This window comes from Cervus canadensis, chromosome 19 (genome assembly GCF_019320065.1).
Source record: "Cervus canadensis isolate Bull #8, Minnesota chromosome 19, ASM1932006v1, whole genome shotgun sequence".
NCBI classification, from domain to species: Eukaryota; Metazoa; Chordata; class Mammalia; order Artiodactyla; family Cervidae; genus Cervus; species Cervus canadensis.
In genome coordinates this window covers 61,844,069-61,868,424 of record NC_057404.1, presented here as the reverse complement: position 1 = coordinate 61,868,424, position 24,356 = coordinate 61,844,069, and the positions used below count along the sequence as shown (strand labels likewise).

The 24,356-nt window shown below is 38.3% G+C and overlaps 1 protein-coding gene and 1 long non-coding RNA gene across 2 annotated transcripts in view; one reads left to right on the top strand and one right to left on the bottom strand.

The window, feature by feature from the left end:
• LOC122422380 (rho GTPase-activating protein 20-like) overlaps positions 1–24,356 on the top strand; it is a 480,282-nt gene that overhangs the window by 105,119 nt on the left and 350,807 nt on the right. The window lies entirely within an intron of this gene.
• Positions 1–24,356, bottom strand: part of LOC122422385 — a 74,904-nt gene that overhangs the window by 20,830 nt on the left and 29,718 nt on the right. The window contains exon 2 of the long non-coding RNA XR_006263803.1: positions 19,240–19,379. This is a non-coding gene — a long non-coding RNA (uncharacterized LOC122422385). The remainder of the gene's footprint in view (positions 1–19,239; positions 19,380–24,356) is intronic.

Below are 24,356 nucleotides of genomic sequence, written 5' to 3'. Positions count from 1 at the left end.
GCAGAAAGTGAAGAGGAACTAAAGAGCCTCTTGATGAACATGAAAGAGGAGAGGGAAAAAGTTGGCTTAAAACTCAGCATTCTGATATGAGTATTGCGACTCCTGCTTTCTTTTGGTCTCCATTTGAGTGAAATATTTTTTTCCAGCCCTTCACTTTTAGTCTGTATGTGTCTCTTGTTTTGAGGTGGGTCTCGTGTAGACAGCATATATAGGGGTCTTGTTTTTGTATCCATTCAGCCAATCTTTGTCTTTTGGTTGGGGCATTCAACCCATTTATATTTAAGGTAATTATTGATAGGTGTGGTCCCGTTGCCATTTACTTTGCTGTTTTGGGTTCACGTTTATGCAGCCTTTCTGCATTTCCTGTCTAGAGAAGATCCTTTAGCATTTGTTGAAGAGCTGGTTTGGTGGTGCTGAATTCTCTCAGCTTTTGCTTGTCTGTAAAGCTTTTGAATTCTCCGTCATATCTGAATGAGATCCTTGCTGGGTACAGTAATCTAGGTTGTAGGTTATTCTCTTTCATTACTTTCAGTACGTCCTGCCATTCCCTTCTGGCCTGGAGGGTTTCTATTGATAGATCAGCTGTTATCCTTATGGGAATCCCTTTGTGTGTCATTTGTTGTTTCTCCCTTGCTGCTTTTAGTATTTGTTCTTTGTGTTTGATCTTTGTTAATTTGATTAATATGTGTCTTGGGGTGTTTCGCCTTGGGTTTATCCTGTTTGGGACTCTCTGGGTTTCTTGGACTTGGGTGGCTATTTCCTTCCCCATTTTAAGGACGTTTTCAGCTATTATCTCCTCGAGTATTTTCTCATGGCCTTTCTGTTTGTCTTCTTCTTCTGGGACTCCTATGATTCGAATGTTGGGGCCTTTCACATTGTCCCAGAGGTCCCTGAGGTTGTCCTCATTTCTTTTGATCCTTTTTTCTTTTTTCCTCAATGCTTCATTTATTTGCACCATTTTATCTTCTACCTCACTTATCCTATCTTCTGTCTCCGTTATTCTACGCTTGGTTCCCTCCAGAGTGTTTTTGATCTCATTCATTGCATTATTCATTTTTAATTGACTCTTTTTTATTTCTTCTAGGTCTTTATTAAACATTTCTTGCATCTTTTCAATCTTTGTCTCCAGGGTATTTATCTGTAACTCCATTATGTTTTCAAGATTTTGGATCATTTTTATTATCATTATTCTAAATTCTTTTTCAGGTAGATTCCCTATCTCCTCCTCTGTTGTTTGACTTGGTGGGCATTTTTCATGTTCCTTTACCCAAATAAAGGATGTGAAAAGAGACAAAGAAGGACACTACATAATGATCAAAGGATCAATCCAAGAAGATATAACAATTATAAATATATATGCACCCAACATAGGAGCACCGCAATATGTACGGCAAATGCTAACGAGTATGAAAGAGGAAATTAATAGTAACACAATAATAGTGGGAGACTTTAATACCCCACTCACAACTATGGATAGATCAACTAAACAGAAAATTAACAAGGAAACACAAACCTTAAATGACACAATGGACCAGCTAGACCTAATTGATATCTATAGGACATTTCACCCCAAAACAATCAATTTCACCTTTTTCTCAAGTGCACACGGAACCTTCTCCAGAATAGATCACATCCTGGGCCATAAATCTGGTCTTGGAAAATTCAAAAAAATTGAAATCATTCCAGTCATCTTTTCTGACCACAGTGCAGTAAGATTAGATCTCAATTACAGGAAAAAAATTGTTAAAAATTCAAACATGTGGAGGCTAAATAACATGCTTCTGAATAACCAACAAATCATAGAAGAAGTCAAAAAAGAAATCAAACTATGTATAGAAATGAATGAAAATGAAAACACAACAACCCAAAACCTATGAGACACTGTAAAAGCAGTGCTAAGGGAAAGGTTCATAGCAATACAGGATCACATCAATAAACAAGAAAAAAGCAAAATAAATAACCTAAGTCTACACCTAAAGCAATTAGAGAAGGAAGAAATGAAGAACCCCAGGGTTAGCAGAAGGAAAGAAATCGTAAAAATCAGGGCATAAATAAATGCAAAAGAAACAAAAGAGACCATAGCAAAAATCAACAAAGCTAAAAGCTGGTTTTTTGAAAAAATAAACAAAATTGACAAACCATTAGCAAGACTCATTAAGAAACAAAGAGAGAAGAACCAAATTAACAAAATTAGAAATGAAAATGGAGAGATCACAACAGACAACACTGAAATACAAAGGATCATGAGAGACTACTACCAGCAGCTCTATGCCAATAAAATGGACAACTTGGATGAAATGGACAAATTCTTAGAAAAGTATAACTTTCCAAAACTGAACCAGGAAGAAATAGAAGATCTTAACAGACCCATCACAAGCAAGGAAATCGAAACTGTAATCAAAAATCTTCCAGCGAACAAAAGCCCAGGACCAGATGGCTTCACAGCTGAATTCTACCAAAAATTTAGAGAAGCACTAACACCCATCTTACTCAAACTCTTCCAGAAAATTGCAGAGGAAGGTAAGCTTCCAAACTCATTCTATGAGGCCACCATCACCCTAATTCCAAAACCAGACAAAGATGCCACAAAAAAAGAAAACTACAGGCCAATATCACTGATGAACATAGATGCAAAAATCCTTAAAAAAATTCTAGCAAACAGAATCCAACAACATATTAAAAAAATCATACAGCATGACCAAGTGGGCTTTATCCCAGGAATGTAAGGATTCTTTAATATCTGCAAATCAATCAATGTAATACACCACATTAACAAATTGAAAGATAAAAACCATATGATTATCTCAATAGAGGCAGAGAAAGCCTTTGACAAAATTCAACACTCATTTATGATTAAAACTCTCCAAAAAGCAGGAATAGAAGGAACATACCTCAACATAATAAAAGCCATATATGACAAACCCACAGCAAGCATCACCCTCAATGGTGAAAAATTGAAAGCATTTCCCCTGAAATCAGGAACAAGACAAGGGTGCCCACTCTCACCACTACTGTTCAACAGCAATCAGAGCAGAAAAAGAAGTAAAAGGAATCCAGATAGGAAAAGAAGAAGTGAAACTCTCACTGTTTGCAGATGACATGATCCTCTACATAGAAAACCCTAAAGACTCTACCAGAAAATTACTAGAGCTAATCAATGAATATAGTAAAGTTGCAGGATATAAAATTAACACACAGAAATCCCTTGCATTCCTATATACTAACAATGAAAAAACAGAAAGAGAAATTAAGGAAACAGTATCATTCACCGTTGCAACAAAAAGAATAAAATACTTAGGAGTATATCTACCTAAAGAAACAAAAGACCTATACATAGAAAACTATAAAACACTGATGAAAGAAATCAAAGAGGACACAAACAGATGGAGAAACATACCGTGTTCATGGATTGGAAGAATCAATATTGTCAAAATGGCTATTCTACCCAAAGCAATCTATAGATTCAATGCAATCCTTATCAAGCTACCAATGGTATCTTTCACAGAACTAGAACAAATAATTTCACAGTTTGTATGGAAATACAAAAAACCTCAAATAGCCAAAGTAATCCTGAGAAAGAAGAATGGAACTGGAGGAATCAACCTGCCTGACTTCACACTCTACTACAAAGCCACAGTCATCAAGACAGTATGGTACTGGCACAAAGACAGAAATATAGATCAATGGAACAGAATAGAAAGCCCAGAGATAAATCCACGAACCTATGGACACCTTATCTTTGACAAAGGAGGCAAGGATATACAATGGAAAAAAGACAACCTCTTTAACAAGTGGTGCTGGGAAAACTGGTCAACCACTTGTAAAAGAATGAAACTAGAACACTTTCTAACACCATACACAAAAATAAACTCAAAATGGATTAAAGATCTAAATGTAAGACCAGAAACTATAAAACTCCTAGAGGAGAACATAGGCAAAACACTCTCTGACATAAATCACAGCAAGATCCTCTATGACCCACCTCCCAGAATATTGGAAACAAAAGCAAAACTAAACAAATGGGACCTAATGAAACTTAAAAGCTTTTTGGGACCTAATGAAACTAAAAGCTTTGCAAGGAAACTATAAGTAGGTGAAAAGACAGCCCTCAGATTGGGAGAAAATAATAGCAAATGAAGAAACAGACAAAGGATTAATCTCAAAAATATACCAACAATCAAAAAATGGCCAAAGAACTAAACAGACATTTCTCCAAAGAAGACATACAGATGGCTAACAAACACATGAAAAGATGCTCAACATCACTCATTATCAGAGAAATGCAAATCAAAACCACAATGAGGTACCATTACACGCCAGTCAGGATGGCTGCTATCCAAAAGTCTACAAGCAATAAATGCTGGAGAGGGTGTGGAGAAAAGGGAACCCTCTTACACTGTTGGTGGGAATGCAAACTAGTACAGCCACTATGGAAAACAGTGTGGAGATTCCTTAAAAAACTGGAAATAGAACTGCCATATGACCCAGCAATCCCACTTCTGGGCATACACACTGAGGAAACCAGATCTGAAAGAGACACGTGCACCCCAATGTTCATCGCAGCACTGTTTATAATAGCCAGGACATGGAAGCAACCTAGATGCCCATCAGCAGATGAATGGATAAGGAAGCTGTGGTACATATACACCATGGAATATTACTCAGCCGTTAAAAAGAATTCATTTGAACAGTTCTAATGAGATGGATGAAACTGGAGCCCATTATACAGAGTGAAGTAAGCCAGAAAGATAAAGAACATTACAGCATACTAACACATATATATGGAATTTAGAAAGATGGTAACGATAACCCTATATGCAAAACAGAAAAAGAGACACAGAATACAGAACAGACTTTTGAACTCTGTGGGAGAAGGTGAGGGTGGGATGTTTCAAAAGAACAGCATGTATACTATCTATGGTGAAACAGATCACCAGCCCAGGTGGGATGCATGAGACAAGTGCTCGGGCCTGGTGCACTGGGAAGACCCAGAGGAATCGGGTGGAGAGGGAGGTGGGAGGGGGGATCGGGATGGGGAATACGTGTAAATCTATGGCTGATTCATATCAATGTATGACAAAACCCACTGAAATGTTGTGAAGTAATTAGCCTCCAACTAATAAAAATTAAAAAATAAATAAATAAATAAATAAATAAACTATCACAAATTGATGACGTCAAAAAAAAAAAAAAAATCTCAAGGTGATCTTATAGAACAAGTTTTGAAAAAGGTCTGCCTAGAAGATAATATCCAGACCGAACAGCTCGACATGCAAAACTTGCCAGAACCTTGACTTAATATTCTTGAAAAGTGGTAAGAGTGCAGGCTCAAGAATCAGGCCGATCCCAGTTCAAATCCCAATACTGCCATTTAATCCTGTGAAACCTTGGCCTTGATTACTCTCCTATTACATGCCACAGGTTCCTTATCTATAAATGGCAATGACTGTGCCTTCCTTGAAGGGTTATTATAAAGGATTGCATGAGAGAACCAATGAAAAAGAAAAAAAAAGAAAAAAAAAAAGACTCAGCATTCAGGAAATGAAGATCATGGCATCTGGTCCCATCACTTCATGGCAAATAGATGGGGAAACAGTGGGAACAGTGACATACTTCATTTTTGGGGGCTCCAAAGTCACTGCAGATGGTGACTGCAGCCATGAAATGGAAAGCACCCTGCTTCTTGGAAGACAAGCTATGACCGACCTAGATAGCACATAAAGCATAAAAAGCAGCGACATGACTTTGCCAACAAAGGTCCGTCTAGTCAAAGCTATGGCTTTTCCAGTAGTCATGTATGGATGGGAGAGTTGGACTATCAAGAAAGCTGGGCACCAAAGAATTGATGCTTTTGAACTGTGGTGTTGGAGAGGACTCTTGAGAGTCTCTTGGACTGTGAGGAGATCCAACCTGTCAATCCTAAAGGAAATCAGTCCTGAATGTTCATTGGAAGGACTGATGCTGAAGCTGAAACTCCGGTACTTTGGCCACCTGATGCAAAGAGCCGACTCATTGGAGGGGACCCTGATGCTGGGAAAGACTGAAGGTGGGAGGAGAGGGGGATGGCAGAGGATGAGATGGTTGGATGGCATCACCAACTCAATGGACATGAGTTTGAGTAGGCTCCAGGAGTTGGTGATGGACAGGGAAGCCTGGCATGTTGCAGTCCATGGGGTCGCAAAGAGTTGGCCATGACTGAGCGACTGGTGAACTGGTGAACATCTATAATTCAATAGTTGGTGTCATTTCTAGACTATACTTGATTTATAAAAGTATTATTTTGTTAGGCTTGAAAGATCAACACCATCATCTAAGCTATAGCGTAGAAGATAATGACTTTCTCCACTACAACTTGGTAATATTAATGGCAAAAAATATAGGCTTTGGTAAATCGTGTAGTAATTCATATATAGCCATGAATGTCCCACTGAAGCTCCTCCTGCTTGTGATATCTGAGTAGCTAGCCACAGAGGATTTTCCACAATATTAGCAGAATTGTAAAGTTTCCTCTGATGGAAAGAAGCTTACATGGTTGGTCAAGGATGGCAATTGCCCAGTGAAATGTGTAAATAATGAAATGTGCTAGAGGAGTTGAGGTGTCTTCTTCATTTGGACCTGATAACCAGTTTTGCTTTTCCCTAGCTACACATTGACAACAGTGTATTGGGAAATCAGAATCAGTTTTATGTGATTATTGTGTATATATCACCCAAGGAATGCCTGCATATCTTATTGGTGTACATAAATCTACTTTCAAATTAGACTGATAGAGTTGTTTATAGAACACATGAGAATATGTAATATTTTTATGGGTCATACCGAATATGTAAATGATATGAAAAGAGATTGTGTGGATACTATTAAAATAATCAAGTCTACAAAAGTCTTAAATCACTGAATATTTATGCTTCTTAAGGTAGTATTTTTGCCCTTGAGGTTTTATTTTTAAGAAACCAGAATAAATAAGAGTCCCTGTTTGGCGTTTAAAAAAAAAAAAGAAAGCTGAGTGCCAAAGAACTGATGCTTTTGAAACTGTGGTGTTGGAGAAGACTCTTAAGACTCCCTTGGACTGTAAGGAGATCCAACCAGTCCATCCTAAAGGAAATCAGTCCTGAATATTCATTGGAAGGACTGATGCTGAAGCTGAAGCTCCAATACTTTGGCCATGTGATGCAAAGAACTCATTTGAAAATATCCTGATGCTGGGAAAGATTGAGGGTGAGAGGAGAAGAGGATGACAGAGGATGAGATGGTTGGATGACATCACCAGCTCAATGCACATGAGTATGAGTAAGCTCTGAGAGTTGGTGATGGACAGGGAAACTGGCACGCTGCAGTCCATGGGGTTGCAAAGAATCAGACACAACTGAGCGACCGAACTGAACTGATACTCCAATGATTTTTTTTAATGAAGTCATATGGTATGTATTCTTTGTGTTTAGCTTTTTTCACACAAATAATATTTCAAAGATTCGCTAATGTGATTGTGTCTGTGGTTTATTACTACTTTCACTACGCCCACAGTGTCTCATTATATGAAATTAACTACAATTTGTTTTCACATTTCCTGTTGATGAACTTTTGGGTTATTTCCAGTCTTTTATGAGTTGTTTGTAGTCTGACATTTTCTTCCTTAAATTGTGAAGTCCGATTTGGGTTGTTGAATTGTTATCAATCAGAATTGTACCACTGTGTTCTGACTATCTAGAAGAGGCAGGGGTGAGGGAACTTTTTCCAGTTCCTGTTCTTCCCACAATGTCAGCCTTTTCTCTTGAGTCAGTGCTTGCTCTCAGATCCTTGGAGACCAGAGGGCTATCTGAGCTGTACTTGCAGTTCACATTGTTAAAGGAAGTGGTTCCACTGTCGGGCCAAAGGTGGACAAACTTCAGTTCCAAGGGCGCTTCTTTCTCAGATGGCATGCTGAGTCACTTCAGTCATGTCCAACTCTTTGTGACCCCATGGACTTTAGCCCACTAGGATCCTCTGTCCATGGGATTCTCTGGGCAACAATACTGGAATGGGTTGCCATGCCCTCCTCCAGGGGATCTTCCTGACCCAAAGATCAAACCTGCGTCTCCTCCATCTCCTGCATTGTCAGGACTCTTTACCGCTAGCGTCAATTTAATCACCCTTTCTACTGAAATCATTATATTCTCAACTTCCGTGCTTTGCCTGATGCTCTACTGGAACAAAACTAATGTAAGTGTTCTTTTTATACAAAACTTTTTGTGAACTTGTGAACTAATTTGGGGGATGGGGTGGGGATATACCTAGATGTACACTTGCAAAGTCAAAGGTGAAACTGAAGTCGCTCAGTCGTGTTTGACTCTGCGACCCCATGGCCTGGTGCCTACCAGGTTCCACCATCCATGGGATTTTCCAGGCAAGAATACTGGAGTGGATTGCCATTTCCTTCTCCAGGAGGTCTTCCCGACCCAGGGATTGAACCCGGGTCTCCTGCATTGTAGGCACTGTAGGCAGACGCTTTACTGTCTGAGTCACAAAGGGAACTAACAAGTCAAAGGTATGTGTATGTTTAAACATTACAGTTCAGTTCAGTCAGTTTATTGACGGAATAAACTGCAAAATGCAGAAAATGTCAGCTTGGACTTAAAAGCAAGACCCAGTAATACAATTTATAATTGGGTCTTGTTTTATAAGCAACCTGACATTAAGCCATTAAAAATTACGATGCAGAGGACTTCCCTGGTAGTGCAGTTGATAAGAATGCACCTGCCAATGCAGGGGACAGCAGTTTGATCCCTGGTCTAAGAAGATTCCACATGCTATGGAGAAACTAAGCCTCGATATTTGTATAATTATAAAATTATAATTATAATCTATCAATATTTATATAATTATTGATATAACTGATTTATGACTTTCATTTTTATATTTATCCACGTGTTCATCCTTTTCTGTGTTCTTTGTTTTCTTACTAAATATCCAACTTTCCAACTGGGAAAATTCTCTTCATTCTAAAAAAAACTTCTTTAACCTACTGTTCAGGCATGTCTGCTAGTGAAGAATAACCTCGTAATTTTTCTGAAGCCATTTTTACTTCATTTTAATTGTAGTAGATATTTTTATTAGGTAAAGAATTGTGAATTGACATCCTTTTAGCATTTAAAAGATGTTATTCCATTTCTCTAGCTTCTGTGTATTTAGTCAATCATCCATCTTTCTTAATCAGGACTATTTCTAGGGTTTTTCTCTTTATCTTTAGTTTTCAACAGCTTGACTATGATTTACCTTGGCAAGATTTTCTTTGTGTTTATCCTGCCTGGTATTCAGCAGGCTTCTTAATTCTGGGGTGTGAGACTTTCATCAGCTTTGAAAACGTCTAGGCTATTTTCTCTTCATATTTTATTTTCCTGCCCATTCTCCTTCTTTCTTGGGACATAAATTACATGCACACTAGGCCAGGTTATATTTTCCTCCCAGATCTTGCTTTTCTATTCAGTAATTTTTTAGTTGTCTTATCCTACATGCTTTAGATTATTTCTATTGATCTGTTACTAATGCTTTCTTCTGTTTCAGTTACCCTGGTGTAAATCCAATCCAATTAATTCTGCATGTCACTTCTCTTAAATTAATAAACTTTGTTTTCTAGGGCAGTTTTAAGTTCACAGCAAAACTGAGCTTATTCAGTAAAATTCCCACAGAGGAGAACCGGGGAGAGTGGAATTCTCCTTCAGATTCAGATGTAACATGTCCACCCCAGTGTGGCTGTTTTACCCTTGTCCTCACAGTTTTTCTTTGACCATGACAAGCCTATTACATTTGCTAGCAATTCACAGACTAACCCAGAAATGCAAGCTGGCACTGACTTGTCAAAGACAGAGAAGGTCTGTCTATGTTTGGAATTTATTTAGACTTACTTGACTCTACAACTTTTTGATAGCTTAAAATACAAACACTAATTTTTAGTTTATCCATTCTCACCTATATGGTGAAATCAGTGGTCTTTTAAACCCTCTACAACCTCACCAGAAATGTAAAACAGTGTTTGATACACTTGACCACTTACTCATCTTTCCTAGCACATACGATGTCAATTGATGAAAATATTCAAATTTTCCTTTGCCCGTACTTTTCACTTTTCCTAATGTTGTTATTCCTCAGGGCTCTTTCTTCTACCCTATCCTTTTCTCATTATCTTTTCTCTCTCAGAATGATCTTATTGACTCTCATCCATTCGTGATCCCAAAAGCCATTCTCTGCCTAAGTTGAGGGACCACATAATAGCTTTAAGCCTTTCTGAAACACAGAATAGCTTTTCAGATTAGAGACTTTAAAGACCACAGAATAAATGACTCCAGTTTCTGAAGAACTGTAAAGAGTAAGATTTTAGGGCAGAGGAAAAAATAGTTCATACTAATTGAAAATCATCTCTTTAAAAATTTCACCATAATTTTTATTATAAGGAATCACTCACAAATTTTATACAGATTCCTTAATCATCATATGATTTAGAAATATAATTTCCTTTTAAGGAGAGAATCATAGTTTTACAAATGAAAAAGTGAGGTCTTAGAGTGGTTAAAGCACCTTTGTGAATAATTTTCAAGAATCACATTAAAAATTGCAATTGGTCCATGAAACTATATGCATGATGCAACACAAATTTAGTAAACTGGAGCATAATACAATAACTATTTCTTAGGAAAACAAGTATAATGAAGATAAAATGATACCTTTTTTTAGACCATAAACCTGTTTCTTGTTAGACCTGCCATTATGTTTAGACCCTGGAAGTATATACTAATGCTTAATATTATAGAAAAGGAACTTCTACTATTTTATTGTCATTTGTGAAACTCAAATCAAATTCTGCAGTAAAGCTTCCCATCCACTAGATAATTTTGTCTCTCTTATAGATCAGAATAATCAAACATTCAAAATTTTAAAATTTAAGCATAAATGCCTCACATACATTACAAATGAATTATTAAAAATATATGCCATCTCAACTTTTGAAAGTTATATTGCATAAGTCTGCCCAGTGAAAATATCCAAGCAGGGTCCTACATAATCTCAGATTCAAAGCCATCCAAACAAACATAAAACAGTGACCTTGTTATGTAAATACGAAGTCTAGTAAATTCATTACTAGACTCTCCTTTCAAATATACTCAGACCAAACAGTTAGACCAAATAGACTCAGAAATTCTGGAGCTACTATTTCACAGTCGTTTTGCTTTCCAACTCTGATACAAAACTATATTTAATTATTGATATTGCTTAAACTTAACTAATATTTGAATCACAGAATTCCTGAGCCTGAACTTCTAAAACCATGAACATTTATAATCCCTGAAAATTTCAGAATAACAAAACATCTTAAATTTGCATTAAAGTATTTAAACAGAAATAATATATAATATGTGTTATTTAGCTTCAATTATACCTTGGTGGTGGTTTAGCCACTAAGTCATATCCAACTCTTGTGATTCCGTGGCCTGTAGCCTGCCAGGCTCCTCTGTCCATGGGATTCTCCAGGCAAGAATACTGGAGTGGGTTGCCATTTCCTTCTCCAGGGGATCTTCCCAACCCAGGAATCGAACCCAGGTCTCCTGCATTGCAGGCAGATGATTTACCAACTGAGCTATGAGGGAAGCCCAATTACACCTTAAATTTAATCAATTATCTAATTGAAAATTCACATTCCAGGGATAGTCACCTAGCATTATATGAGAAAGATCACACTTTAGAGACAGCTATTCTACAAACTTCAGCTTTCTTTCTTTGTGACCAATACTAGATTTTTAATGATTAAAATAATGAGTAACAAAGCAGGGTCTCATTTGTGAAATGAATCCTTGTGTTGTCAGCATGATAGATATTAAAAATGTGTTTTCAATGGTAACAATAGTGGTATTCCAGACATGTGGGTTACCTAAAGTTTTAAGACACTCCTGCACTTGCATAAAAGTATAGTAATCTAGGAAGCCCTAGTACCTGAATCTTGGGATACAGAGCTTAAGGCTTAGTTATTAATTGCTCTGGGATCCAGACCCTAGAGTGAAGAATTCTGTTTTCCTTTCATCAGATATAAAATCAGCCAAATCCTACCTTCGGCACATTCTTGCAACTGTTTTAAGCAAATGACTCATTTGAAAAGACCCTGATGATGGGGAAGATTGAAGGCAGGAGGAGAAGGGGATAACAGGGGATGAGATGGTTGGATGGCATCACCAACTCGATAGACATGAGTTTGAGTAAGCTCCAGGAGTTGGTGATGGAGGGAAGCCAGGTGTGCTGCAGTCCCTGGTCGCAAAGAGTCGGACACGACTGAGCAACTGAGCTGAACTGAACTGAAATGCTTTATTGAAGATGGTCTTGAAAGTGAGAGTGTTAGTCACTCAGTCGTGACCCCATGGGCTGCAGCCTACCAGGCTCCTCTGTCCATGGAACTCTCCAGGCAAGAATACTGGAGTGGGTTGCCATTAGGACACCTAAAAAAGAGAGCAGGAACATAATCAAACTGACAGAAAATGCTGTATATACAGTTTTGTTCACACGTGGTAATCTATATCTGTTCAATAATTTAGTTTAAGATTTGCATTCACTATAATTCAGTAATGCTGCTGCTGCTAAGTGGCTTCAGTCATGTCCGACTCTGTGGGACCCCATAGACGGCAGCCCACCAGGCTCCCCTGTCCCTGGGATTCTCCAGGCAAGAACACTGGAGTGAAAGTGAAGTCACTCAGTCCTGTCCGACTCGTAGCGACCCCATGGATTGCAGCCTACCAGGCTCCTCCGTCCATGGGGATTTCCAGGCAAGAGTACTGGAGTGGGGTGCCATTGCCTTCTCCAAATTCAGTAATGAGGTCAGGGGGAAAAAGCTGAACATCACCTCACCAAAAACTTTCTGACAGTTATCAATGTGTTCTAAAGGAGACTTAATAACTGAACTCTGTCAATTCTGTTTGCATCAATATAGTTCCAGCAGTGGAAGCTTTCATAAGACTCACTTCTTAAGCTTCTATGAGAAGCTACGAACTAACACATAGAGAGGCTCTAGCAACTAAGCACTACTTATGAAGGTGTAAAGGTTTTCAGCAGTAAAGACAACATGTTAAGTGGGAGTTCAGGGGCCTCCGTAGCCTTAATTTTGCACATAAACTATGAATGAAGACAGCACGCACAATATAGGAGGGGACAGTGAAAGGAGTAAAGGAGAGCAACAGATCTATGCATTATAGACTGTTCGAAATCCACAAATGGGTTTTAAGTTAAGGATAGAATACCTACATAGAAACACTTTCCCTTACGCTATAGGCTGTTTATAATAGCCAGGACATGGAAGCAACCTAGATGCCCATCAGCAGATGAATGGATAAGGAAGCTGTGGTACATATACACCATGGAATATTACTCAGCCGTTAAAAAGAATTCATTTGAATCAGTTCTAATGAGATGGATGAAACTGGAGCCCATTATACAGAGTGAAGTAAGCCAGAAAGATAAAGAACATTACAGCATACTAACATATATATATGGAATTGAGAAAGATGGTAACGACAACCCTATATGCAAAACAGAAAAAGAGACACAGAAGTACAGAACAGACTTTTGAACTCTGTGGGAGAAGGTGAGGGTGGGATGTTTCAAAAGAACAGCATGTATACTATCTATGGTGAAACAGATCACCAGCCCAGGTGGGATGCATGAGACAAGTGCTCGAACCTGGTGCACTGGGAAGACCCAGAGGAATCGGGTGGAGAGGGAGGTGGGAGGGGGGATCGGGATGGGGAATACGTGTAAATCTATTGCTGATTCATGTCAATGTATGACAAAACCCACTGAAAACAAACAAACAAACAAAAAAAAACTTATAAATAGCTTGACAAATCACAAAAAGAAACTGTACACTGATGCCCTCAAAAGCAAGCAGAATTTTCCTGAAGTCATTTAACTTTCAGAAATCCATACTATGTGTTTAGTCACAGCTGTTTACAGAGCATTTAGTCATAGAAGGCCTACACTGAGCATTCTGCTTCCCGACACAGTACCTGAACATTTTCCTTCAAACACCAGTATCACCTAATATCCAGACTGTGATTTCTCTCTAGTCCTCTTCTTTCTTTGGGTTTCTGTTTTAGAGCAGTGATAGTTAAAGCCTTTTCTACAATGGTCTTTGAGCAATTGGTTTAATTTCTCTCACAGGAACATGAAATGGAAAAGGGGAAAAGAAGAACAGGACTTTGCTTCAAGTAGAGAATCAAAAATAATTACTATTATGATATTTTCTTTGTGTCCAAGAGTATATAAAGCAATTCCAAAAAGATATATTCTGTACTTTTTTATCGTTCAAAAGAAAAAAAAAAATTCTGATTAACTTATGCTCCCCCTCCCACACAACAAAAGAAAAGGAAAGAATCTTATCTCACTATACCAGAGGTAGAGCTCAACAAACTTCAAGAAGAGGGGGGATTTTCCTGGTGGTACAATGGTTAAGACTTTGTTTTCTAATGCAGGGGGTATGGGTTCAGTCTCTGGTTGGGGAGCTAAGATCCCGCACGATGCAAGGTCAAAAAACCAAAACATAAAACAGAAATAATATTGTAACAATAAAGACTTTAAAAAATGGTCCTCATCAAAAAGGAAATCTTGAAAAAAAATAAGAGGGGACCTTAGTAGAAGGTGTTTATGAAGTCTTAATCAGAGTCACACTGTCATAAATTACTCCGTTTTAGCTACTTTCTTTCTTGTGCGTATCCACTAGAGATTCATATTTTTAAAGTGAAGAATCATTTTGTTGGCATTGATGAGGTCATTTATCCATTCCTATGATGTGATGGTGGGGCATGTTTTATGCTAGGCAAACAAAAACAAGAGCTCCCACCCACGTACTGAAGGGAGAGAAAGACAACATGCTTGTACACAAATTCAAGTGTATCCGAAAAAAAACAAAAGCAAAACGTGGATGTATAGTCATACCATCTAGTCAACTGTTAAAAATATTTGACTAAAGACAGAGAAGTGTTTTGTTGACATCTTTAGTCCTTGATTATAAATCTCCCTAAACATTTGAAGTTAAGATGGAGAGACATTTGCCATTATGGATCCTGGATCAAACTGATTAGTGTGTGCTTTTGAATTTGAAAATTTTAAGTCAAATCTTTAGGTTTATTTTTAAACACTGAAAAAAAGGGAAAATCAGTGTTACTAAGAGTGTTTCATGCATTTTAAGAACAGATATTGGGTTTTATAATATCTCACAAGGAAACTGCTATAATGATGATGAAATGGCAACTCAAGAAAATAAATTCTGCAGATTCTCACTGAATACTTTTAATCTATACAAGGCACTACAAATAAGCAAAAGCTGTCTCTTGAAACACTTAAAACATAATGAGAAGTATAAACTAGAGTCTCAAATAATCATGAAAGTGAAAGTGAAGTCGCTCAGTCGTGTCCGACTCTGCAATCCCATAGACTGTAGCCCACCAGGCTCCTCCATCCATGGGATTCTCCAGGCAAGAATACTGGAGTGGGTTTCCATTTCCTTCTCCAGGGGATCTTCTCGACCCAGGGATTGAACCCAGGTCTTCTGCATTGCAGGCAGACACTTTAACCTCTGAGCCACCAGGGTAGAAACTTATAAAGAAAATGGCATATTGGAAAAAAAAATAGGGAACGATTAAAAATAATTAAGAGTCCTAATTTAATTTAGGAGTGAGAAAAATGTAAAATCAAGAGTTAAACAAACCATCAACATTTTCTTATTACCTACTCTTTATTGGGACTTTATATTTATCACCACATTTAATCCTTGACACCATACTTTTGATAGATACTTTTGTCCCAAATTCACAAACTGAGGCACACAGTGACCCAACAACTTACCCAATGTCACCCAGTTGTCAAGTTGCCTAGTTCTCCCTGATTATTAAACTTCTCACTGGTTCCTGGAGATAGAGTTTGAAATACATGATAACAGAAAGTCTGTGCTTTTAAATAAGGGTTCAACAAAATCTACCCTATATTTCAGTGCTTGGGTTTGCAATCAGAGAGTTACAAAGAGTAAGACAGAATTGTAAACCAAGTATGTTTTTGTCTTTTACTAAAAGAAACCAAATTGGAAGAACTTCTGGTTAGAAAGGTTGGATGAAAAAGCAGCTATCAACAATTATTTCATTCAAAGCCCAGTTGAAACAAAGAACAAATTTTTTAAAAATAAGGGAGGAATTTCTGATTGTCTTATTAATAGAGTAAGACCCTAGCAGGCAATCTCCTCAGAAAACAACTGTAAAACCCTACAGAAAGCAATTATCTGAAGGCACTGAGAACGAACAGGACAGAGACTCTTGTGCTATATAAGCACCCGAAGGAGGAGAGAGAAGCTACACCCAGAAAATTTCCACTTTTCTGGTCCGTTATCAAGAAGCTATCTGAGCATCTCATAACAGGACAGCTGCCAGCGGACAGAATTTAGCTCTTTCTGGCCAAGCGAACAAGAAAACGGAAGTCATGCAAATAACGGACGCTGAGGAAAGTGGAAACAGATGAGTGGGAAAGTGGGAATTATATATGTGAACCAGTTACCTACTGCTATGTATTAAATTACCTCAAAACTTAACTGCTGAAAAAAGCTAACATCCATTACCTCACACAATTTCTGAGTCACATATGTCTTATTCAGTGAGAGAGGGAACTAAACAAGTGTGGAAATGCAAGGGAGTGAGAATCATTGGAGGCCATGTTGGCAGCTGGCTACATTATGTGTTCATTTCCTCATCTTTCAGAACAGGGAATTTATTAATAGTGTCCAAAGTTGAAGCAGGAGGTTACATTATAACAACTCCAAATTTAAAATAGTTTTTAAATAGCCAGGAATTAATAAAGAGGCTTATTTTCAAGTGTATGTAATTCATTTTGGTAACTAAATCAGAATCATTTGTGTCATTTATCAATAATTTATACCAAAGTTATTTGATACTGTAACAAGTTGTCTCAGTAAATTGTATGGTTTTTATGGAATGATGTGACATATTATAGAATTTCTCTATGGAAATTAATCTTGTTTTATAAATATAATATCTAGTCTTTTATTTTAGCATCAATGTGAAGAATGATAAATCTTTAAAATCTATTTTACAAACTTTAAGATTAAGAAACTTACAATTATGGAGAATGTGTGGAAATAATTTAGGGCACTGACATGTCAAGGCAAAAATAGGAAAAGGAAAAGTCACTCTTCTGCAGTATGAAAAAAATTCCCTTTGTCTGACATCTGAACTCTTCCATTCTCTACATGGATCCTATCATCCCATCACATTTCCCATTTTTTCCCAAAAGAGGTCTTCATTCTTTGAGATCAATGTCCTTCTGTCAGAAACATGCTATTTATCAGGATGGGGAACACATGTAAAACCATGGTTGACTCATGTCAATGTACGGCAAAAACCACTACAATAATGTCAAGTAATTAGCCTCCAACTAACAAAAATAAATGAAAAACAATTTATTAAAATTTTGGAGTTGTTAAATAATGTAACCCCATGTTTAAACTCTGGAAAGTATTAACAAATCCCTTGATGTGAAGGATGAGAAAATGAACACAGAGCATAGCCAGCTGCCAAAATGGTCTTCCAATTTTCTACATCGGTTCATGTTACATCCTTTAAAGGAATCTGATTTAAAGTATGGACCTTCTCCCTTAATTTTTCTTAACATCTCTTCCTCTCCCAAAGCCTTAGGTTCTTACTATAGAATCTTCCCTATTCACCCTTCTCCAACTTACGGGTTTTCCAAAGCAAAAGTAATATTCTTAACCACCACTTGCTTAAATGAGAGAAAGGGTATGACTTTTGACCAAAAGGACCCTATCACAACAGAAATACCCTGCGTGTCAGACAAATATAAGGAACCTTTGCACCTTTTCATCTTGCTACATCCCTGCTACAGTCATCCAAGATTCTGCCTGTGAAGCATACTTAAGGGAGAGAACTCAGAGGCTGGTCTCATAGGATGAAGTGATAGTCTCTAAAGTCCATTGGTTTTGATTAGCTTTCTACTTTCTACTGCCCTGAAAGGTTGTTATTTCGTTAAAAAAAAAAAATTTAAATAATTTCTCCTCTGGTTACTAGCAAGCAAGAAAAGTGTGGTAAAGTCATATATTACCTGGATTTTATGCAATGGAATGTTACAGAACTTAACATTTATCCATTCAGTCATTCCATAAAAATTTATTGACAATGACTTTGTGCCAATCACTATACTAAATCCTGAAACTCACTGATAGACAACAGAAGAAAAATCTCTGTTCTCACAGAATTTGTACTCTGATGAACGGTTCATTCCCCTAGCAATATCAACTGGTGTTCCAACTATACATTCTGGAATAAATAAAACACCTGTGGGAGGATTTATTTTTCAAAGATGGCTCCAACGCTGTCTCCCACTTTTAATAAAATGTGACTCTGATACTCCTCCAGAACAGGAGGTTTAGTAGGGTGACCAATTCATCCTGGTTTGCCTGGAATTTGTCTGGTTTTACCACTGAAAGCCTTGTGCCCAAGAAATCCTTGCAAAACCCATGCAAAACAAACAGACAAACAAAAACAAACCTGAGGCCTTGGTCACCTGAGATTTGTCTTTCCTCCCCTTGATCTAGACAGCCTATGACTACATCAAAAAGAACATGCGTGATTTACAAAACTAAGACATAGAGACAACAGAGCATTCACTCACTTGGAACCTGGTACCAAGCTCTGAGGAAGCCCAAACCAGCCCACGTGAAGAGACCTCATGGAAAGATCACAAAGCTACACAGATGCCAGTCAACAGATCAGCTGAGGTCCTGGCTAACAGTCCAAATCAACCACCAAAAGCATAAGTTTTCATATGACTCAAGCCCTCAGCCATCAAGTCACTCCCGGCTTTCAAGTATTCCCAGTTCAGACATTGTAGAGCAGTGAGAAGTCAGTCCAGCTGTGGCCTTTCAACTTCCTGACCCAAACAGACACAGAAAGATAATGGTTGCTGTCATTTTAAGTCACTAAGTACAGGGATTATTTGCCATTCAGGAATAGAGAAGTGAGACACTTTCCCAAACTAGGTGACTTAAGAACACAGTCACTTACATATAACTGTCAATTTTATGGACCAAGAATTTAAGACGACTTCAGTCAGGTGAGGGTTCTACTCCTCATAGCGTTGACTGAGGTACTCAGTGATAGTCAGCTAGCTAATACTCTGCTTTGAAGAGTTCAAGCCAGCTTCACTTACGTGTCTGACATCCTGGAAGCTATGGCTGGAAGCAGGGCTAGCTGGGACTGTCAGCTGGAGCACTCCTGCAGCATGGCAGACTCGGCTGAGGCAAACTTCTTAGGTGGCAGCTCAGAGGTTCCAGAGGGTGCTCTGTAGGACTGCATAACAGTTACAGAGCTTCTTAGGATCTAGCCTCAAAAGTCCCAGAAAGTATTCTTTATCATGTTCTATCAGTTAAGCAAGTCAATAAAACTATCTAAAATTCCCAGAGAGGAACTTTCCTCAACGGGAAGAGCTGAAATCAATTTGCAACCATGTTGAATCTTTCATAGTTGGTATCACAAGAACCATACATGAACACAAACAGTTAAGCTGATAAGATTGAGAGTTTAAAGGCAAGTGTGCATCCCTCTTCTTTATTTTTTGGTTTAGACACACACCTCAATAGCTATTTGGACTCTCAATCAAATGTTTTGTTTATCTATTCAGAGGCCATTATATTGCCATTTGATTAAGGTCAATTGTTGCTGTCATGTCCAACTGTTTGCAATCCCATAGACTGCAGCACCCAGGCTTCCCTGTCCTTCACTATCTCCCCTAGTTTGCTCAAATTCTTCCCTTGTGGCTCAGCTGGTGAAGAATCAGCCTGCAATGCAGGAGACCTGGGTTCGATCCCTGGGTTGGGAAAATCCCCTGGAGAAGGGAAAGGCTACCCACTCCAGTATTCTGGCCTAGAGAATTCCATGGACTATACAGTCCTTGGGGTTGCAAAGAGTCGGACACGACTGAGCAACTTTCACTTTCACATGTCCATTGAGTCAGTGATGCCATCCAAGGTCACGGTGTTATGCTTATCATCTAAAAATGGCAAACATCAAACTTGTGTATGTAGGTGTTAGGAATTTAAAGCATAGTATCTGGACTACTATTTTCAGTATATATTACTTTTGTATTAAGGAAAAGCGTCATTTTTTAAAGTAGGGCTGAATCTATAGGGCTTCTCCTATGGCTAAGGTGGGAATGAATCTGTCTAGAATGCAGGAGATCAGAGTTCAATCCCTGGGTCAGGAAGATCCCCTGCAGAAGGGAATGGGTACCCACTCCAGTATTCTTGCCTGGAGAATCCCAAGGACAGAGGAGCCTGGTGGGCTACAGTCCATGGGGTCGCAAAGAGTGGGACATGACTGAGCAACTAACACTCCTTTCTCAAACTATAGCTAATCTTTATTAATAGTCTGGGGAAATAATGTAAATTTTAAATGAATGTAAGAATCAGTGGAAATTTCAAGTATAAGGCAAAGGATGAGTGTTCTATATAAAATGAATTTTGGATTTGATATTTTCACACATATTGTTGCAACATATTTTGCTTTGTATTATAATTGCTAGTAGGATTCTGCCAAGGAGTTATTACAAGAAAATTTAACATTAAGCAATGACTTTCACATCAGCAGCTGCCTTCCAAAAGCTTCCTGTCTTAGACATACGGAGCCAGTGCTTATGTCAATGAATTATAATCTTCAGCAACTTAGTAATCAATAGATAGCTGTTGGATCTGCACTTCTTGATTTTGGTAATTTCAAAACCTCCTCTTTGTAATCTGTGATTCAATTTAACACTTATTTCTCTCTTCTAAGAATTCAATTTTAAACTTGACTTTTTTTTTCTTAAATCTAGAATATCTTCCCAGATTAAGATTTTTAAAAATTTAGAGATGGTGAAACTAATCAGAGATATTCCTCACAAAGTCTCTCTTCTTCTTTTAGCGTCTAATTTTTCTTTATCATTAGTAATGTACACTGACTTAAGGCCCACTATATGCAGGGCACAGTGGACAACATGTCATGATTTCAAAAACATAGAAAGCAAAGCCTACATTCAAAAGCTTTACAATTTTGTTGAGGACATGTGACATACAGATTTAAGGTAACAATACAAGGTAATTTGGGGCTGGATGTCAGAAAGACAGGTGTTAAGACCCCTTGAATACCCTTGAACTTGAATCATGTTCTCTAATCTAAGAAACCATGATCAGAGATATTACTCTTCCCTTTTGGAGACTGTTCTGGTTCCCTGACAACTCTGTGGTCACTCAGACCCCCAAGGACATCATTCAGGACATCCGCAGAATTAACCTTCTGCTACGATTCACTCCTTATGAAAGAATCCTCTTATCTAACTCCCTAGAAGACTACCACACAAGAAGTTTGCCTCTGATAACAGACTGTTGAAAGAAGCTATTATTTTAAAACTAAGAAATTTATATCAACAGGAAAAAATGGGAGACAGACAGAGATAAAACATACCAAAACGAGGCTGGAAATGGTATGGTTCAGGCATAGGAGGAGGAGAAAGAGTAAAAAAGGATGTACTACCAAGGGAACAAAACTCCCTCAGGTAAGTGTGAGGTATCTAATAAAACCATAATAATAATATGTAACAAATAATCACAAAACCTCAGTGACATAAAATAAGTATTTTACTATTTGCACAAGTGGGAATCAGGCAGTTCTACTGATCTTTCCTAGTCGTGCTCACAAGGTATCTGAGGATAGGCTGGCTGTCACCTGATATACAATGACCTTGGCTGCCGCAGCTAAAGTAAGCTAACATCGCATTTTCCAGCAGACCAGACCAGCATATTCTTTTCGTCACAATAGAAGAAGGCAGGTGACCAAGCTCAACTGCACAAGAATTTTACAAGACTCTCCAGTAGAAACAGGAAGTCTGAACAAGAGAAAATCACGACAGTATACATTATCCTCCGTGACCTGAGGCCCTGCAGAAATCTTGGTGAGGACAAGAGATCTGTCCTTATAAACCTGACAATTTGTGATTTGTCCTTGTCACCATAAACAAGAGGACTCCAGGCTTATCTTGACCTTAAAGGCAGAGAAATTCCAGCTAACACCTACTGTATTAGTTTTCTGTTGCTGCTATAACAAATTGCCACGAGTTTAGGAGCTTAACAACAATTTAACAACACAAAGATATTATCTCACAGTTCTGTAGGTCAGAAGTCTGGTTGGTCCTACTGGTTCCTCTGTTCTGGTTTCACAAGGTCAAAATCAAAGTGCTGACTAGCTAGTTTCTAGGTTGCTCTAGGAAATGTTCCTTTCCAAGGTCATTCAGGTTATCAGCAGAATCGAGTTCCTCGTGGCTTTAAGACTAAGGTCTTTGCTCTGTTAGCTAGCGGTTACTTTCAGTATCCAGAGGCCACCTACCTTCCTTCATCTTCAAAGTGAGCTACAGTGGATTGAGTCCTTCCCATTATCTGAGTTTCTCTGACCTTATCCTTTGGTTTACCTCTACTACCTCCAGCTAGATAAAGTTCTTGTGAACTTCCAGATATTCAAGCTGGATTTAGAAAAGGCAGAAGAACCAGAGATCAAATTGCCAACATTCGCTGGGTCACTGAAAAAGCCAAGGAGCCCCAGAGAAACATCTACTTTTGCTTTATTGACTACGCCAAAGCCTTTGACTGTGTGGATCACAACAAACTGTGGAATATTCTTAAAGAGATGGGAATACCAGACCACCTGACCTGCTTCTTGAGAAACCTGTATGCAGGTCAGGAAGCAACAGTTAGAATTGGACATGGAACAACAGACAGTTCCAAATCAGAAAAGGAGTATGTCAAGGCTGTATATTGTCTCCCTGTTTATTTATCTTATATGCAGAGTACATCATGCGAAATGCCGGGCTGAATGAAGCACAAGCTGGAATCAAGATTGCTGGGAGAAATATCAATAAACTCAGATACGCAGATGACACCACCCTTATGGCAGAAAGTGAAGAAGAATTAAAGAGCCTCTTGATGAAAGTGAAAGAGGAGAGTGAAAAAGTTGGCTTAAAACTCAACATTCAGAAAACGAAGATCATGGCATCTGGTCCCATCACTTCATGGCAAATAGATGGGGAAACAATGAAAACAATGACTTTATTTTCTTGGGCTCCAAAATCACTGCAGATGGTGACTGCAGCCATGAAATTAAAAGACTCTTGCTTCTTGGAAGAATAGCTATGACCAACCTAGACAGCATATTAAAAAGTAGATACATTACTTTACCAACAAAGGTCCATCTAGTCAAAGCTATGGTTTTCCAGTAGTCATATATGGATGTGAGAGTTGGACTATAAAGAAAGCTGAGCGCTGAAGAATTGATGCCTTTGAACTGTGGTGTTGGAAAAGACTCTTGAGAGTCCCTTGGACTGCAAGGAGATCCAACCTGACAATCCTAAAGGAAATCAGTCCTTAATATTCATTGGAAGGACTGATGCTGAAACTGAAACTCCAATACATTGGCCACCTGATGAAAAGAACCGACTCATCTGAAAAAAACCCTGATGCTGGGAAAGATTGAAGGTGGGAGGAGAAGGGGATGACAGAGGATGAGATGGTTGGTGGCATCACTGACACGATGGACATGAGTTTGAGTAGGCTCCGGGAGTTGATGGACAGGGAAGCCTGGCGTGCCGCAGTCCTGGCGTACTGTGGTCCATGGGGTCGCAAAGAGTCAGACAAGACTTAGCGACTGAACTGAACTGAACTGAGATAAAGTTCTCATCTGGGTCACATGGGTAATCCAGCATAATCTCCTTATTTTAAGGTCCCTAATCCTAATTACATCTGAAAAATTCATTTTGCTGTGAAATACATTCACAAACTTAGGTTGTTAGATGTTTTGAGGTACTGATCACCTACCATACCATGGATCAAAAGCAATCCTTTCACATGAATAGCCTACTACAAATGAGGCCAAGACTGGCCCCAATTTTGTATACTTTATCAATCATCACTTAGTCTGTTATAAACCATGTGCTCTCATTTGGATTAATATATATATATATATATATTATATGATGTCACATATATGATGACTATAACTGGGGAGCACCTGTTCACTTCGTGATCACTCTTTCCCCTCACCACTAGTTAAAGGAATATCTAGAGCAGAGCTAATTAAGAGACAAAAACTTAATTATCCTAGAGCACTTCATCTTCAAAGACAGCGCTGTGCTACCCCCACCATAGCCCCAGATTCTCAGACCAAGAATTCTAATTCATCTCTAGGTCTTCAACATGTCCAACTGTTATGGATTGAATTGTGTCCTACAAAGTTCTTATGTTGAAG